The sequence below is a fragment of the Solanum stenotomum genome, chromosome 5, assembly GCF_019186545.1.
Source record: "Solanum stenotomum isolate F172 chromosome 5, ASM1918654v1, whole genome shotgun sequence".
Taxonomy (NCBI): domain Eukaryota; kingdom Viridiplantae; phylum Streptophyta; class Magnoliopsida; order Solanales; family Solanaceae; genus Solanum; species Solanum stenotomum.
In genome coordinates, this window is record NC_064286.1 from 63,476,769 (window position 1) to 63,495,639 (window position 18,871).

At 30.4% G+C, this 18,871-nt stretch overlaps 1 pseudogene; it reads left to right on the plus strand.

Moving 5' to 3' along the window:
• The window catches only part of LOC125864261 (uncharacterized), a 40,350-nt pseudogene extending 21,714 nt beyond the window's left edge, over positions 1-18,636 (plus strand).
• Positions 18,637-18,871: the final 235 nt, after the last annotated feature.

Here is an 18,871-nt window from a genome sequence, read left to right on the forward strand (position 1 = left end):
AAAAAAGTATATTAAGTGGAAATTAATTCCTAGTACCCCAAAGCTGTGCAAATATCTTTTGGGTTTTGCACCTCATATCCGGTACCTGAATTCACACGGATAAAATATTTCTTACCAAAGGCATGTTACTTGAACTCGAAATATTTGGTTAAAGAAGAATACTAATTATCATTCTACCACAACTTTCAACTTGGTTTCAACTAACATATCTGTCGTCCAACTTTGAGTGTGTACAAGTAGACATTTAAATTTATATAAAATTGAACAAATAAACACATTCCTCTTACTTGACATCCTATATGACAATTTTGTGTCTAACGTGCTACGTGTATTATGTCAAGTAAAACATGTGTGTCTACTTGTTCAATTGTATATAAATTTAAGTATTTACTTATGTACATCCAAAATTAAAAGGCATAGATGTGATCTCCTGAAATAAAATTAAATGATATATTTATGTATTATATCTTTATTTTTTCATCGAAAAAAATATTTGGGGTGGATGAGAGTTATTATGGAATAGTACTATTATGTGTAAATTGTTTAGCCACTTCCAAAATAGTAGAGGTCCATGCCAGATAGAGTTAATACTTAATAGTAGTACCCAACCCAAAGCCGAGCAATTATGAACTTTCAACTTCCTCTCTTCTATTCATTTACTCTCAAGTCTCAACCTATTTTCACTCTACATTTGCTTCCTTGTAACTAAAAAATTTAGTGAAAATGTTTCCAAAAAATTACTTATTTTATGTATATAATATTATACTAATTTTTATAAAAATGTTTCCAAAAAGTAACTTATTTTATGTAGAAACTACAAATTCAAGTGCCTCAATTTTTAACATGTAAATTAGTCGTTGGTGTTAAAAGGTAAACATGTGTTTATTGTTTAGTCGCTTTCAAAATAGTACATGTCCATGTGACGAGAGTTAATAGTAGTACCTCAAAGATGTGCAAATTTCTTTTAGGTTACACGCCTGATGTTTGATATTTGAATTCACACGTTTCATTTTGGGGGTAAAATATTTCCTACCAAAGGTATGTTACTTGAACTTGAAATATTTGGTTAAAAAAGAAATAGTAGTTACCATTCTACCACAACTTAGTGAGTAGACTATTTCCTACCAAAGATATGAGTTACAAATAATTTGAATTTATAATGTTATTAGACATTAATAATTATGCATTGATTTTATTGGTAAAAATAAATAGATAAATGTGAAAATAAGGGGGAGGGGAAAATTAAAAAAAAAAGAACAAAAAATAAATGACTGGTGACTGCACAAAAATTTTAAAAATATTTCAAACAAAAAAATTAGTGACGAAAATAGATTGTTATACATGCATCAGAAAAAGAATGACTTCATATAATTAAAACAAATTCTAGCAAAAATAGCTAAGTTACTAATATAAGTCAAAATAAAAAAAATCTAGCAAAAGTAATTGCTAATTAATAATTATGCTTCAAAAAGATTCTCTTCTTCTATCTTTCTCTGCAAGTCGATCCACCACCATATTTTGTTACATATGTCAAACTCTTCATCATATGTAATACCAATTGAATAATTATGAATAAATTAAATATCCTACCAATTAAAAAATTGTGATTTTAAAAAAAGAAATATAATCTATAAAATATATATATGTGCAAACCATTTTTCAATTATACAAAGAAATAATAATAATTATTATAATAATAATAAATATTCATCATCTCTTGAAATCTATTCAAATATTATAATCAAACTATATTATATAATTATAAAGTTAGTGTCAGTCACAAACTGACTGTTTGAGAGCACAATCACATACTAACGACACATTATTCATTATTACAAAAATATTATTTATCATACTTGCTTGGAGAATGGTAATACATACATAAATAAAATATTAAAAAAGCACATCCAAAATATATAAAAATGAAAAAAAAAAAAACTTGAAAATGAAATACTTCTTACTTTCATGTACTTCTTTTTTGTTGCATGTTAGTTAATTCACAAACTAATATAATAAAGAAGAAAATATAATCTTGAATGAAAATCTTCATGAAACTAAATATGAATTTATATAGGTAAACTAGAGGAAATGAAAATAAAGACTTGAGAATGAAATGTTTTTTTACCCCGTGTGCTTCTTTTTCAATCTGTTACATGTTAGTTAATTTACAAATTAATTTGATGAATAAAAGAGAATATTTTTTAATGTCAATCTTCATAAAATTAAAATATGTTATGACTATTATTAAAAGTAAAAATTAAAGAGAGGTAAGTGATGAGTAATTATTCTTTGTACATAAATAAATTAAATAGTACAAAAAAAATACTTGAAATATTAAAAAATATATATCATTTTATGATTAGAAGAATGTCAAAAAAATATATTAATTTTTTTATTAATAATAGAAATTAAAGACCAATATATATAAGTTTATGGGGTGGGTGAGAGTTATAATGAAATAGTTGTTTTATTTTAAAAAAAATATAGAAATGACTGGTTTAAGAATCGCCACTTAATTTTTTGAGAAAAATCAAGAAAACCATTTTTTTCAAAAGATTAAAACAGAAATCTAATGAAAATATTCAAAGGGGTTCAGGGTTCATATTAGCATTTCGGGAAGGGTTTGAAAGCACCCAAAATGCCCGCTAACATGCGGTTATCCGATAATTAACTATTTGGCTAATTGTTTTTAAAATAAAAGCAAACTCTATTTGAAGAGACAACACTTGACACTTGAAAAATGTTTTTAATGGGAAAGAGAGATAACATAAGGATATTACTTAAGTACTAGATATTTTAAAGTCAAGTAAAATAAAATAGACTTGTTTTTAGTTTTATTTTAAAAGATATAGTTGGTTCATCTTTTGGGGAATTGAATTAGAGAAGAACCTTAAAATTAATTAAACAAATAAAACACAATAACAAATAAACGAGCAAATAAAGGGAAGAAAGATTTGGGCCCAAGTCTGGTTCTGTCCGCCTGGGCCAGTACTTGGGCCTAATTTCTGTTTTGGGACCAAAGGCCCAATATTTAGTACCTGTCCTGGACTAGTTTTGAAATTGACTTTGTTTGGGCCTTTGACCCTATTTTCACCTATCCTACAAACTAACAAGATAATAATTAAATAGAAGGGGCTTAGGCCCAATAATAGCAAAATACGAAGCTGAAATTTTGAGGCTATTTAGCCCATTTTCAATGCAATATACAGCATATATGGCTGATGTATATCGTTGTATATCATGCGTATTCAGATTCTTTTTCTGCTCCGAGACCTGTACACCGACTTTTAGGGACCTGTTCCTTGATAAAACGAGATTTGAACCTCCTTGGCTCAAAAACTAAAATGCACCGGAGAAATGGAGGGGCCCAGTGGACTCACTCGACGGGATTCACATGCAAACACAAAAGATATACATGATAAAAAAAAAAAGCATAAGATATAGAAGACATCAGCAAATTGGATAAACACAAAATTTATTACTCCGAGCTTTAAACCTTACAAGGAAACAAAATATCTCATACGACATTTAATCACGACAAGAACCCACTTAATGCGAAGTATATCAATCAAAATAATAGTAGACAAAACAAACAACTAAAGATTAAAATCATCAAATTTGAAACCTGGGCATTGATTCGTTAAACACATCTTCACATAATCTAATCAACTTAAGCCATTTGAAGAACAAAGGGAAAAATAATCACAAGGCAGGGACAAGTAGCACAAGAAAATTTCCACAACACTAATACATAATAAGAGGTCTAAGCAATTAGAAAACATTGGATAATTGACAAATTGAGAGATGGCATAATAAGATAAATTTAGAGCAAACTGAAAACAAACTAAATATCCCAATCATCATAGTGAAATTTTTATACAAATTTTAAAATTTGAATGAATTTATAGAGTCCTAAAAAGGAAAAAAAATGGGTAAACAACAACTAAAAAAAAAAACATGGTAGAATAGCATCACTTCTTAAAACTTCCTAAAGAAAAATCAATTGCAACTAAGCACACTTAGGTTTAACAGAAGAACCATAACAAAATAAAGCAATCATGATCACAAAGAGGCAGAAGGAACAAAGTATAATTGGAGTATGAAACTATATAACAGTAACACCTAACACGATAAAGTACTAAGCTAAATAGCAAGTGATTCCATGGTATTTAACAATAGAGAAAATAAGATGTCAAAATAAGAATGTGACTACGCCACATATGTTTAACCATATCAGTTGATCTTGAAACTTAAACCTATGTGAATAACGACTTATCATTGAAGACTGTAAACATGAGAAGGCAGATTCGGCATTCAAAAATAAATGAGGAAAACAACAACATAAATTCCAAGAAGATCAAATACAGAATCAACAGCACTAAAAAGCCAAAACGGCAAACACTCAACATTGAAACTAGATCATGAAGTAGCATAAGAAATATAAACACAACATATTCAAGCTACCCAAAACCTCAACGACACACATCAATGAGATCAACCACAGAATAGAGATTTTCAAACATTAACCGAACGAGATAAGAGAAGAAATGAAGAGAAATCTAGCGAGAGAGGAGTGTTACCTTCTTTCGGGCAGCGAACTTGGAACTCGAGCTGCTGGAGACAATTCCACCACCAATAGATGAACTCCGGCGAGCTCCGAGGAAGAGAGAAAGAGAAAGCAAACCCGAAATCTAGACTCCAAGTCCCCGTAGCATCTCTTTTCCTATTATGTATGCATTTCTATGCATGTATATGTTTTGTCTTCGTATGTAAGGTCTCTAGTCCTTTCTTTTCTTTGTTCTTCTAACCTTATTCTCTCTGTATATTAGTGGACCTCCTATATTTTCCAACTCTATCTCTAACCTCCCGAATGAAGAGAATGAGAGGCTTTAAATAGGGAAGAATAAGGACAGATTTTGGGTGGAATTTAGGATGGATTTTGAATTTCGATATTCAAAAGCTCTTAAGAGATAACGTTTGAGGAGCTGTAAATCTTACCAATCTTCAACGGAATGAAAATCACGACCATTTGATCTTGAGTGAAGGACGATCGAGTCAAGGAGATCACTCCACCTGGCTACGGCAATGACGAAGGAGCGAGGCAGGAATAGTACTATGCGTACTGTTTGTCGAGGAAAGTGGAGAAGACGACAAGGCGACCTGTGTACTGGTACTGTACGCGTAGAGGCCGCTACTGCTTTCCGTCTAATGGAATTGACGCCGTGTGGCTGGTGCTTGGAATCGCTGGGCTGGGTCGCGATTCTGGACTGCTCGAGATGGGTCGGGTTCGCAATTTTCTGCTGGATTCCTGGGTTTCGTTTCTGGTTCTTGTGGGAAGAAGAACGAAGTACAGGGGTCTGGGGTCGGGTATTGTTTGCTGTTGTTGTTCTCGGGTGGGTCATTTGGAATTGGGTTGCTATTGATGTATGTATATTGATTTGGTATGGGTTGGTATTGTTGGTGGGCTACTGATTGCATTGTTATTGGGCTGGGGATATTGAATTGTGTGTTGCTGATCGCTGCTAAGGAAAAAATGGCCCAAATTTTCACACAAATTGATCTGGAAAGGGGTTTAAGGTGAGGAGAGAAAATTGGTTAGATTTGTAATGGCTACATGAATTGCAATTATGGTCAAAGGAAATTAAGAAGTTAGTCGAATTGAGTTAATTTAGTGAATTCGGCTAGAATTTAAATAGGATGAATTAATACAATTAATTACGAGCTTCTTAATCTTAACGAAATAAAATAATTAACTTAATTATAAACTAATAACTCAAAAATATAAATATTAATTAACTAAACCAATTAACCAACTATTTAAACAAAACTAAAATCTTTTTGATACGATTTTCGAAAATTCATAAACTGTACTAATTATATAAAATTTATATAAAACATATATATTATTTTAAAATTATATAAAAAAAAAGTGACAAAACTACTTGAAAAAAATTATTTTGAATTTTATAAAGTCAATTATTTCAAGTCGTTTGGAATTTAAGAAGCTCGATGATTAATTTATATTGTGGAGGTCCAAAATTGGGTGTCAACAATAGTACAATTATTAGTCAAGAAGACCAATATGAGAGATAATATTGTACCTAATATCTCAAATGGTCACTCAAATTTGACTAGTTTACTTAGAAAGTCACTCAACTTTGAGTAGTTTACTTATAAAATCACTCAATTTTGTTTTATCACTCAAAAGTCACTCATCTATTGATATTTCACTTTGGAAGTCACTGAACTAATGATATTTTACTTAGAAAGTCATCCAACTAATTTAAATAATTTCTTCATTAAATTTTGTTGAAATACAATTTCATTTTAAACTAATTTTAAAAAAAATAAAAGAATGCTCAATTTAGCTATTTTATTGAATTTTGTTGAAATATTTTTTTTAAAATAATAAAAGATCGCTATTGTGCATCTTTTTTATTACTCCTTTTAATGTAGTAAAAGATTGCTATTTAAAACGTGTTTTATTTTAAAAATATGTAAAAGGAAAAAATGACTTAGTTTTCGAAAAACCGATTAAACTTATGATTTAAGAGAAATCGGGTTTCCAAAAGGACAGAGTTGCCACTTAATTTTAAGTAAAAAATCAAGAAAAAATACTTACGGTTTTCAAAAAGATTTAAACAGATAAAATCAATTGAAAACGGGTTCGAAGTTCAATATACATTCCGAGAAGGTGTTACGCCCTCGGAATGCCCGCTAACTTGCGGTTGACCGGCAATTTGACTAAATTGACTTTGACTAATTTTGAGAAATTTAACATAAGAATATTTAAATAAATTACAATATTTAATTAATTTTGAGAAAATAATTAGATAAACGACACATTTTTCTTTTTTAGAGAAAAAAAATTCAAAATGACACATTGGACTTGTGATACAAGTAATTAGAATTTCAATAAAACTAGATTAATTAAAATTTATTTAATTCATTTTTTAAGATAATAATTTGAACCAATTAAGGCGTGAGACCATTTTAAATCAATTGATAAAAAGAGAACACACACAATTTTATTTTATTTTAGTTCATTTGAGAAAAGTGTTAACTTAAAACCATTTAAACAAGCAAAATGATTAAAGGAAGGGGCATTCAAAACATGTCCTTTTTAAAAACGCAAGATTTAATTAAAATGAAATATGGCCAATATATTTGATTAGTAATATAAAATGAATACGAAAACAAATATAAGAATGTATTAAAGGTAAACCAATGTAAAGAAATTAACTTATCGTTTGGGGAATTTAATTGGGTTAGTTAACAATTTAAAAGTTAGAGTCAACACACAATAAATAATAAATAATCATAACTAAATAATTAAAGAGTAGAGAGAAATTGAATTTGGGCCAAATTCGCTGAAATTTTGGGGCTTAGGCTCAATTCCCGTTTTTGTATGCACTAGTTGTATACCAGTCTATATCGCATGAATCCAGCCCATTTTTTTTGTATATAAGACTGTATACCAAATGTATACAACCTAACTCAACTTCCAAAACACCTGTATTAATTTTTGGCCTTGCATTTGTTGCGTTTTGACATGTATAGCATGTATACAAAATATGTATACCAGTGTATACCAGCCCCTTTTTGTTTTGAATGTCCAGCCCATATTTGTCATGTCCCGACCTGTACCCCAGCTGTTTTTGGACTCAATAGAAATATATAGAATTGAGCTTGTAAGGCCCAATCCGCGAAATGCAAAGAGAGGGAGTCCGATGGATTCCAACGGCATTCACATGTAACATTTACGAAACAAAAGAAAATAAGTAAAAGATCATTGCCATAACGGAAAGCATCAAGTAAAAAAAGAAAACCATGCACTATTGTTCAAATATCAAATATTTTTAAAAGACAAAAATAACCCAAGCATGATTTAGATCATGAGATAAAACAATTTCAATTTACAATGGAAAATCATTATTCCCAAAGAAAACTTGACAGTAGGCAATAACATGAATGAGATCAACACTAATCAAAATCTAAAAATAATAATTTATTAATAATCCAACTAAGATCACTAGAGGAAAAGTAACCAGGCTACTGACCAAACATTGTCCAAACTTAGACGGATGCCTTTGAACGGAATGAACTCGCACACATGTTGAGAATATAGACATATAACAAAGGTACTGACAGAGAAAATTAGGACTAATGCAGCAGGTTGAAATTGTTTATCATAATAACTTACGACGTGACCGGTAATAGCAAACGGGTTCAACAAATAGGAGCGCCACATATGAGTTTCCATATTCTAACTTAGGCGATCAATCCACATAGAAATTCATGACTCAAAGTAAATATTACAATTTAAATCTAACTCTAAATATACATCAAATGGCAAAACCAAACGGGAGGGATTTTTAGGGAAGAAAAATTACTACGACAGATTCACTTTAAAACAGAGATGACACGGATCAGATTTTGAAGATAAAGTGGATGAAATCAGACCCCTATTTAAACAAACGGGCAACCATATTCTTCAAGTTAAGGATGTATCCTATCTCAACCTATTCAAACATTAATCTAGAAATAATGAGTTAAAAGAGTTTAGGATGCATAAGGCTCAAGTGTTCTCAAATAACGACATGGCATACGAAACTCCAAAATACAACACTTTGAGGGATAAAAGTTGAACAATAGAAGTCAAACTTTGCAGAGAAAAGCTGGAAATAGGGCATATGCACCATGGAGAAAGAAAAATGAAGTGCTCACTTGAAATAACCCGACAAACGATCAAGTAGATAACCAAAACGAACAGTGATGAGCACAATCCAAGAACTCAAAACAGTAGCAGATACGACATACAACTTGAAAATTTCAGAAAAAAAAAAACAGCAGCAAGAACCGGAAACTAAGTAAAGAAGGAGTTAAGAGCCGTATACCTTTTGATGAGCAGCGAATCGGGACAGGAACAAACTGATTACAAAAGAGCTTCCACCACTACGCGAGGTTCCGACGGAATTTGAGTGGACATAACGCAGCAAGCGGGAGCAAAAACTGAACCAAAATGACTTCAAGAAGTTTTCGCTTGAGTGTATTGCTTCCTCTTTAAACACTAGCTATTTTCCAATATTTTCTCTAACATGAATTTTCCAACTGAAGAATTTCTTCCAAAAAAAAAAATCCCTTCCCCTCCAGATGAACATAAAAGACGTTATAAAGGGGAAAATTCGGGTAGGTTTTGGAGGGAATTCGGGTAGAAATTTGGGGTCAATCCCGAATTCAAAATTCGAATTCTTTCACCGATTTGGACAAGCACCTTTTCCTTGAGGTTTTGACTCATTCCGAAAGGGGAAAGGGGGGCAGGGCGCGTGCTAGCTGCTTGCTGCGGTATTAAATGAGGATAGGGACGTCGGAGTTGGATGTTAACGTTGGGGGATTTTCTGGGTTTCTTCGCGTGAAGGAGACGCAGGGGTCGGGGGTGTTTTGCTATTGTTGTGAGCAAAAATAAAGAAGAATGAAGTGGGGTCGCTTGGTACTGCACGTTGCTGGTGATGTTGTATGTATTAGTTTTGAATGTTATTGCATTGTATTGGTTGGGCTTGGGTTAAGGAATTATTGAAAGAATGGGCTGCTAATTGGAGGAAAATAGAATTATTGAAAAGGAGTTGGGCTAAATGAAAAGAGGGGTTGTTGGGTTGATTTGGGCTGCTGGAAAATGGGTATTTGGAATTGGAAAAAAAATAAAATGGGTTATGGGGGTTGGCAAATGGCTTGATTTGGTTTAAAGGAAAAAGTTCTATCGGATTTAAAAATTAGCCAAATTTAATAAACTAGTGAATTCGACTACAAATTAAATAAGACGAATTAATATTACTTAATTAACGAGCTTCTTAATCTTAATGAAATAAAATAATTAACTTAATTATAAACTAATTACTTTAACAATATAAACAACTAAATAACCAAATATTTAAATAAAGCTAAAATCCTTTCGAGATAATTTTCGAACATTCGTAAAATATACTAATTAGACACATAATTATATAATAATCATGTTTATTATTTTAAAATTTATAAAAATGACAAAACTACTTAAAATGACTTGAAAATTATTTTGAATTTTATAAAGCTAATTATTTCAAATTGTTTAGAATTTTAAGAAGCTCGGGAATTAATTACTATCGGGGAGGGTCAAAATTGGGTGTCAACAAAACGTATAGTGCAATTGACAAATTAAAATTAAAACTTACAGTAACATTGCTTATAATTTAATAAGAAATAATAAATGATTGTTATTTTAAATGTACAGTAGCAATTAAGAGAAAAAATTGCTTTTCTGTTCTCGCAATTGTTTTACTGGAATTAAACGTGCTAAAAAATGTTATTGTTCGTTTTTCAAAAAAATTGTAATTCAATAACTAAAGAAGGTCAATAAATAAGATAAGAAAAATAAATATCTTATTATTTCTTAAAAAAAAATTTAAATAAACATTAGATTTTAACAGAATTTACAAACGAGTGAAACCCAAATTATTCATTGAATTAAGAGAAAATGGGCATATATATTGCTCAGTTTTGCGATTTTGAGCAAATATACCTCTTGTTAATAAATTGGCGCATATTTATCATTTTCGTTAATAAATTTATATTTAATTTTATTAAAAAAATATATAATTGTAATTTTTTAATTTAAAAAATGTCATGTGGCTTTCAAAAATTATCTCTACCGCTCTAGACTCAGCCAAATGGAAAAAAAAATACTAATATGTTTGAGATACTAAAAAACATTTTTTAAATATGAAACGAGATCATATACAACTTTTTTTTATATATATTTGGCTAATTAAAAATATCATATATATATATATATATAATATATATATCACCTCAAAGTTGGATTACCATTTTGCCCTTATCTTACCCCTAAATCTATTTATTTAATTAAATATTAAGTAATAGTTATATTTAAATTCATGCATCAACCAAGATGTTAATGCAATCATATATTCATGTAGCTCGACTTAATACAATCATATATTCATGTACCTCGACTTAATGCAAGTTCTTAAATGTGGGTAATGAGGAGTCTAATAACCTTCAATTTTAATTTGTAAGCTAAGTGGGGTAATGAAGAGTCTATCAAAGACACTCACACAACATTATTTATATTTCCTTCTTTCATCCAAATTTGTGCTCATCTTTCATTCTGCATTAGGTTAGTCTACATCATTTGTAAAATTTTCATTAATAATTTGTAATTGTAAGAATTCTTACTGATTCATTTATTTGTATTCTTTAAAATTTCATGCATATACATTCATCTTCTTTTTGTTGAGAAATATGTAAATTATCATAGTTACAAGATGAATATCCTCCAATATGAAGTTGTAAGTGAATTTTTATTTTTCATATCTCCATCTTTTTGAGTTTTTAAATATAATTTCGTAATTGATTACTATATTTTTATATTCTTCATTTCTTCTATCTTTAGGATATAAATATAATCAAGCTAATCCCAATTTATATATATAATTAATTGTTTTGAGGGTAAGCATGTTAAATCCCCCAGAATATTTTCACAACTAGACCCGTAAAAGAGTAAATCTTTGATAAAGATTTATAGTTACGTCTTTTTCGTTGTTTGGTAATCATTTATCTTTTTAAAACAACATGTTTGTACTTTTTCATTTTTATATGTAATCTCAAATGTTTATAAAATCCATGTACTTAACTAATATAGAGAGATACAAAAATTAGTGCACAAGTAAAAATAAAATAAAAATAATGTAAAGTAAAAATTAGTGCAAATGTTACGTTGAATTTTATTGTATTAGAATTCATAGTTGATTTTTTATATACAAATCCTTTAATATATAGTCAGGGCCGACTCAACAAGATTGGGGGCCTAAAGCGAAATTTAAGGGAGAGGCCCTAATATTTTTTTTTTTATCATATATACTTTTATTTAAAATCTACTTTTCTAGTTTTTTTAGATGCAAAATCATTAGTTATTGTTTTATAATCGATTTGTTTTAATATTTCCTTTTCATTTGATAATATAGCTCAATCCATTCAATCTCTCTTGAGACATGTTGATCTTAAATAAAATTTAATCAATTTTAGTTTCAAAAAACTTCTTTTGGCTGTGGCAACAGTTAGAGAAACTGTTAACATAATTCTACAAGCAATATGTGTATTTGGAAAAGAATCAAGTCTTTGATTTGATTGCGCATTTTCATTAGATCATTATCTTCTACATGTATTATTTCTCTTAACACTTTCAATTCAAAAAATAAATCTAAACTATCAATAACAGAATAACTATTATGTGTTAAAGTTCAAGGTTAAGACAATGTTTTTTTAAATTCTCATCATCTAGTGATCTCAATTTATCACTAAATAAGAAACACAAAATATTTTCATATGCTTCAATTGGTTCAAATCTATTTTGAAGTGAAAAAAATAGCTTGATCTACTCTCTCTCTCTCTCTCTCTCTCTATATATATATATATATATATATATATATATATATATATATATATATAGATATCTTAAGTAATCAACTCTAGTTTCAAGGGACTTTGTGATTTCGTTATCATTATTTTCATCAAATATTTTTTTACGAAATTCAGGTTCTATATTCACTTCATATGCAATTTTCTAAGCAGAAATCATAGCACTCATAGTACATATATATATATATTTATTTATTTATTTTTTTTTTTTTAAATAACATTTATAAGTAAAAAAAATGGGGCCCCCAAAAAATATGGGGCCCCAAGCGATTGCTTTAGTGGCCTAGGGGTTAAGACGGCCCTGTATATAGTTCAAGAAACTTAGACTTAGCTTTGAACTTAGCGATGAATATATGTACGCTCCACTATGATATATTTACTTATATAAATTAATTAACTTTTCTAATGTCAATTAGGGGACAAACGTGCAACGCACATTCCGAGGACTAGTATAAATAAATGTGTGTAACCTAGTTTTGTTCCAATAGCTCCAACTCTATCTGCAACAATGTTTGATACTTCAAAGCTCGCAGGTTTCTTGTCCCAATCTGGAAGTGCTACATATTTATTCGTCTAACAGCATAAGTGCTCTATGCTCTCACCAACTTTCAACTGACTACTTCACCAAACTTCAAACATTGGAAGTATTGCATTGTGGAAAATTGAGAAATTTGATGTCTCCATCAGTGGCCAAAGGTCTTCTGAATCTCCAAGTGTTATGCATAACAAATTGTCAATCAATGGAAGAAGTGATCACAAAAGGAGAAGGAATCATGACCTTATTTCCCTGATTGGAAAAGCTGTATCTTAATTATCTACCTAAGCTGGAGCATTTATTTCGAACAGAGCATGTTCTTGAATTTCCATTTCTCAAGGAAGTGCATATTAATCGCTGCCCTGAAATGAAGACGTTTGTCCAACAAGGAATATCTATGAGTACACAGAATCTAGAATGGGTGATCTATGAGAAGCTGAAAGTAGATGATCTGAATAAATTAATACAGCAGAGGTTCAATAACAAGGTATGTCTTATTCCGCTAGCTATATAACTAATTGCTACACATTCTAATTAGGTTCTACTATTGCTCTCTTTCGGTTTTAGATAGTTCGTCAACTTTCTTTAACTTAATAAGTTAGTCATCTCTCTCTTCTTTAGCATTCTCTGTTTCCTGCAGGAACAAGAAGCTAGTGATGACGATGAAGCTGAACCTAGTCATGCCAGAAGTTAGGAAGTTGGTAAGTACTCAATGTAATAATGCAAGTAAAACATCAAAACATCACCGTGATGGAGGTAACAAGCAGAGGTGGATCTACATTGTTGTAATCTTGATGTGCTCGGGCTCCCAAGACCTTGACCCTTGCGGTTAATGTCTCTTACAAGCTCTTTTTATCATTCCCATTCACCATACTAGTGTGTTTGTAACTATAACGAAGCTAGGATTTTGAGTTTATGAGTGTTGTATTTTAGAACAGCAAGCATAGTAGATTCTGGATAAATTGTTTATACATATTAAGTGAATTTTTAAACACAAATACATGTCACATTCCATTTCCATAGACAGGGTTGTAGCTCGGCCCCTGATGCCCAGTGAACAACTTAATGAACTGTATACACAAATAGCTAAACAAACTATCTAAATCAACTTCATCAACAACAATTCCCTATTCTACATAAAACATAAATCACAACTCATTCCCAGTTATATTATGATTTCGGATAAATAAAAATACCTCCAGAACTCAATAAAAAATCATGACGACACGGAGCAGCCACCACTATTCCCACCAGAATCCGAATCCTGGCCAGGAACAATGATACTGGTTCCCTTTAAAGATTGTGACTTCCCATAATCAGCTCCCGGAGCTGCAATAAGAGTATTCTTGCTAACGATTTTATAAATTTCTGTTAAAACTGTCATGAATGCACCCTCGACGTTTGTGAATTGAAGAGCTGATGTTTCCATAAAGAAAAGATTCTCCCTTTCTGCAAATTCTTGAGCATCTTCAACTGGTACAGTTCGAAGACTTCCTAGATCACATTTGTTTGCGATGAGCATTATAACTATGTTCTTGTCCACGTGACCTCTTAGTTCCTCCAGCCATATGATCGAATGATTGGCATTTTAGTAAGTCATAGACTAGCATTGCGCCAACTGCACCTCGATAATATGCACTTGTTACTGCTCTATACCTGAGTGAGAAATGAGAGATGATTCATTGAGTTACAACAATTACCAAATTGGCTATGTTGCTCCGACTCTTCAAAAGAGGATCCTTTGAAAGTAGAGCATTTTGGAGACATTAAAAGATATTAGTTTTAAAGTACTCTATTATTGTTTTCTTTATTTTAACTATTAAAAATGTACCCTTTATACTGTTAATATATATCTTATATATAAGATCATAGTAAATCAACCATTAATTTTTATTTTGATATTTATAATAAAATAAGAAATCTTTTTAGTATTATTTTTTTCCAATTGAAGTAGAATTAACATTTGCTAATAAAAAAGATATCATTAGGAAAAGAATGTGTATGTTCAAAAAGAAAATAAATAATATATTTATTTGTTAATCAAATTGGTGCATATATACATCTACCGTCTAATTTATGGTGCATATTTATCATTTTCGTTAAAAAATTTATATTTATTTAATTAAAAAGTATATAATAGTAATTTTTTAATTTAAAAAATGTCGCGTGATTTTCAAAGTTATCTCTACCGCTCTAGACTCGGCCCAAATGGAAAAAAATACTAATGTATTTGACATACTAAAAAACGTTTTTAAATATGAAACAAGATCATATATATATATATATGGCTTTTTTTTAAATATATAAATAAATGTGTGTAAGCACTTTTGGCTTCTCCACTCAATAGCTCCGACTGTATCTGGAACAATGTTTGATACTTCAAAGCTCTCAGGTTTCTTGTCCCAACCTGGAAGAGCTAACAATCTGGAAACTTGAAAGCATTAGTGCTCTATGCTCTCACCAACTTCCAACTGACTACTTCACCAAACTTCAAACATTGCATGTATGGCATTGGGGAAAATTGAGAAACTTGATGTCTCCATCAGTGGCCAATGGTCTTCTGAATCTCCAACTGTTATACATAGAAAACTGTCGATCAATGGAAGAAGTGATCACAAAAGGAGTAGGAAACATGACCTTATTTCCCCGATTGCAAGAGTTGAAGCTTCGGAATCTGCCTAAGCTGGGGCATTTCTATCTGACAGAGCATGCTCTTGAATTTCCATTTCTCAAGGAAGTGATTATTATTGAGTGCCCTGAAATGAAGACATTTGTCCAACAGGGAATATTTGTGAGTACATCGATTCTCAAATGTGATGATGAGGTGAAAGTAGATGATCTAAATAAATGGATACAAGAGAGGTCAAATCCTCTTTTTGATGAAAAGGTTTGCTTCTTTTCACCAATCTGTTTCCTTTTACTTGAGCATTAAAGATGTTTACTTAAACAAAGTCTATTGCTTAGATATATCCTTTTTGTCTAACAAGTGAAAATATAATTTTAGATTAATTTTTTAATTTGTTATTTAAAAAATCCATATAGGGCTATATTTGATGTGAATATTTGTGACTTCTTTTATTCAACTGTTAATTTAAATTTTAAATATATCCCTTATAAATCTATTAACTTATCATTATTTGAGTTTCATATTCTTATTTCATTTTCTTAGTGTGAAATTAAATAGATATGGAAAAGAAGAAAAAAGTAAGAACAAATTTTAAGACTATTTCTTTTGCAGCTATATTGTAATTTATTTTTTGAAAAAAGGTCAATAATGCCTTAAATTACGTGAAACGATAAAAAAATGCCCTCAATTTATAGTTTAGTCCAAAAATGTTCTTGCCCTCAATACTTTGGTCCTAAAATATTTTTGTCGTTGATAGTTTGTTCTGGAAATATTCCTATTGCTACTACTTGAGTCAAAAATATTTCCTTCCGCATAAATATATTATTTCTTTTCTTTTTGAAGAAATCTTATTCCTATTAAAAGATATTACTTTTAGAGTACCCTATTATTGTTTATTTTATTTTAAAATTACTTTAATTATTAAAAATTGTACCCTTTAAACGGATAAGATATGTGTTATATATAAGATCATAGTAAATCAACCATTACTTTTATATATATATATATATATATATATATATATATATATATATATTTATAATAAAATAAGAAATATTTTAATATTATTTTTTTCGAATTGAAGTAGGATAAACATTTGCTAATAAAAAAGTATCATTTGGAAAAGAATGTGTTTAAAAAATGATACTATATTTATTTGAAAAATGACATTTTTGACTTATTAAGTAACAAAAATGCATTTTAGACCATTTTTTCATTTATTTTTTATATTTACAGAAAATGGGGCATTTATGATAAATTTTACAAGCAGATGAGTGAAACTCAAAATTATTCATTGAATTAGGGGGAAATGGGCAATATACTACTCAACTTTGCGATTTTGAGCAAATATACCTCTTGTTAATAAAATTGATGCATATATACCTCTACCGTCTAATATATGGTGCATAATTATCATTTTCGTTAATAAATTTATATTTATTTAATTAAAAAATATATAATAGTGATTTTTTAATTTCAAAATGTCGTGGCTTTCAAAAATTATCTCACCCATTTTTTACCCCTCTAGACCAAGCCTGAATGGGAAAAAAAACACAAATGTATTTGAGATACTAAAAAACTTTTTTAAAATATGAAACAAGATCATATACAATTTTTTTATATATATATTTGGATTTTTAAAAATATATAAATAAATGTGTGTAAGCACTTTTGGCTTCTCCACTCAATAGCTCCAACTGTATCTGCAACAATGTTTGATACTTCAAAGCTCTCAGGTTTCTTGTCCCAACCTGGAAGACCAATTCATCTATGGGACTAATAGCATAAGTGCTCTATGCTCTCACCAACTTCCAACTGACTACTTCACCAAACTTCAAACATTGAATGTATGGGATTGTGGAAAATTGAGAATTTTGATGTCTTCATTAGTGGCCAAAGGTCTTCTGAATCTCCAAGCGTTATCCATAGAAGGTTGTGAATCAATGGAAGAAGTGATCACAAAAGAGGAATAAGAAGGAGCAGGAATCATGACCTTATTTCCACTCTTAGAAAAGCTGAATCTTATTCGTCTGCCTAAGTTGGGACATTTCTTTCTGACAGAGCATGCTCTTGAATTTCCATTTCTCACTGACGTGTATATTGATGACTACCCTGAAATGAAGACGTTTGTCCAACAGGGAATATCTGTGAGTACACCCAATATCAAATTGGTGATCCTCGATTATGGGATTTGCGAAGTAGATGATCTGAATAAATGGTAACAACAGAGGTTCAATAACAAGGTATGTCTTATTCCGCTAGCTACATATTCTAATTAGGTTCTACTGCTCTCTTTCCGTTTTAGATACTTATTTAAGTTCATCAACTTTCTTTTACTTAATAATCTAGTCATCTCTCTCTTCTTTGCATTCTCTGTTTCCTGCAGAAACAAGAAGCTAGTGATGACAACGAAGCTAGTGATGACTATGAAGCTAGTGATGACGACGAAGCTGAACCTAGTCATGCCAGAAGTTAGGAAGCTGGTAGGAAAAACTCAATGAAATAATGCAAGTAAAACCTCGAACATCACCTGATACCTATGCTCGTGATGGAGGTAATTAACAAGCAGAGGCGGATCTACATTATTGTAACCTATCGGTTCATGTCAACCTACTAGCTATTGGTTATAGATCTTGTATATGTATTAGTAATAGCTAAAAAAAAGATGATTGTGATATAAACTTGAGGTCACTGCAGAATTCTGTAAACTATAAATTTGGATCTGCCTGTGATTTTATGTTCATCTTTCATTATATTTAACAACTAATATGTAGATTTATTTTCTCATGTCATCTTGCATTCTACATTGTTTTGAAAAATTGATCACATCACATGATGATTTTTTTGTTGGAATGAGTAAACCATTCCGCCTTTTCCAGCATCCATTCAGAGGTTGTCAAATCCAAAGATGCTATATCTGAGTAATTTATGGTTGGATGACATATCCATTATTGGCAAACTTGTCAATTTGGAAATTCTCCGCATCAGAGATTCTCAGTAAGAGGAGGTGCCAGTGGAGAAAGGAAAATTGAACCAATCTAATATCTGTTCGAGCTTTTGAATAAGCATCGAGTACTTAAAAGGATATGCAGCAGCCATCACTATTCCCACTAGAATCTGTGTCCTATCCAGGAGCAATTATCCTGGTTCCCTTTAAAGATTGTGGCTTCCCATAATCAGCTCCCAGAGCTGCAATAAGCGTATTCTTGCTAATGATTTTATAAATTTCTGTTAAA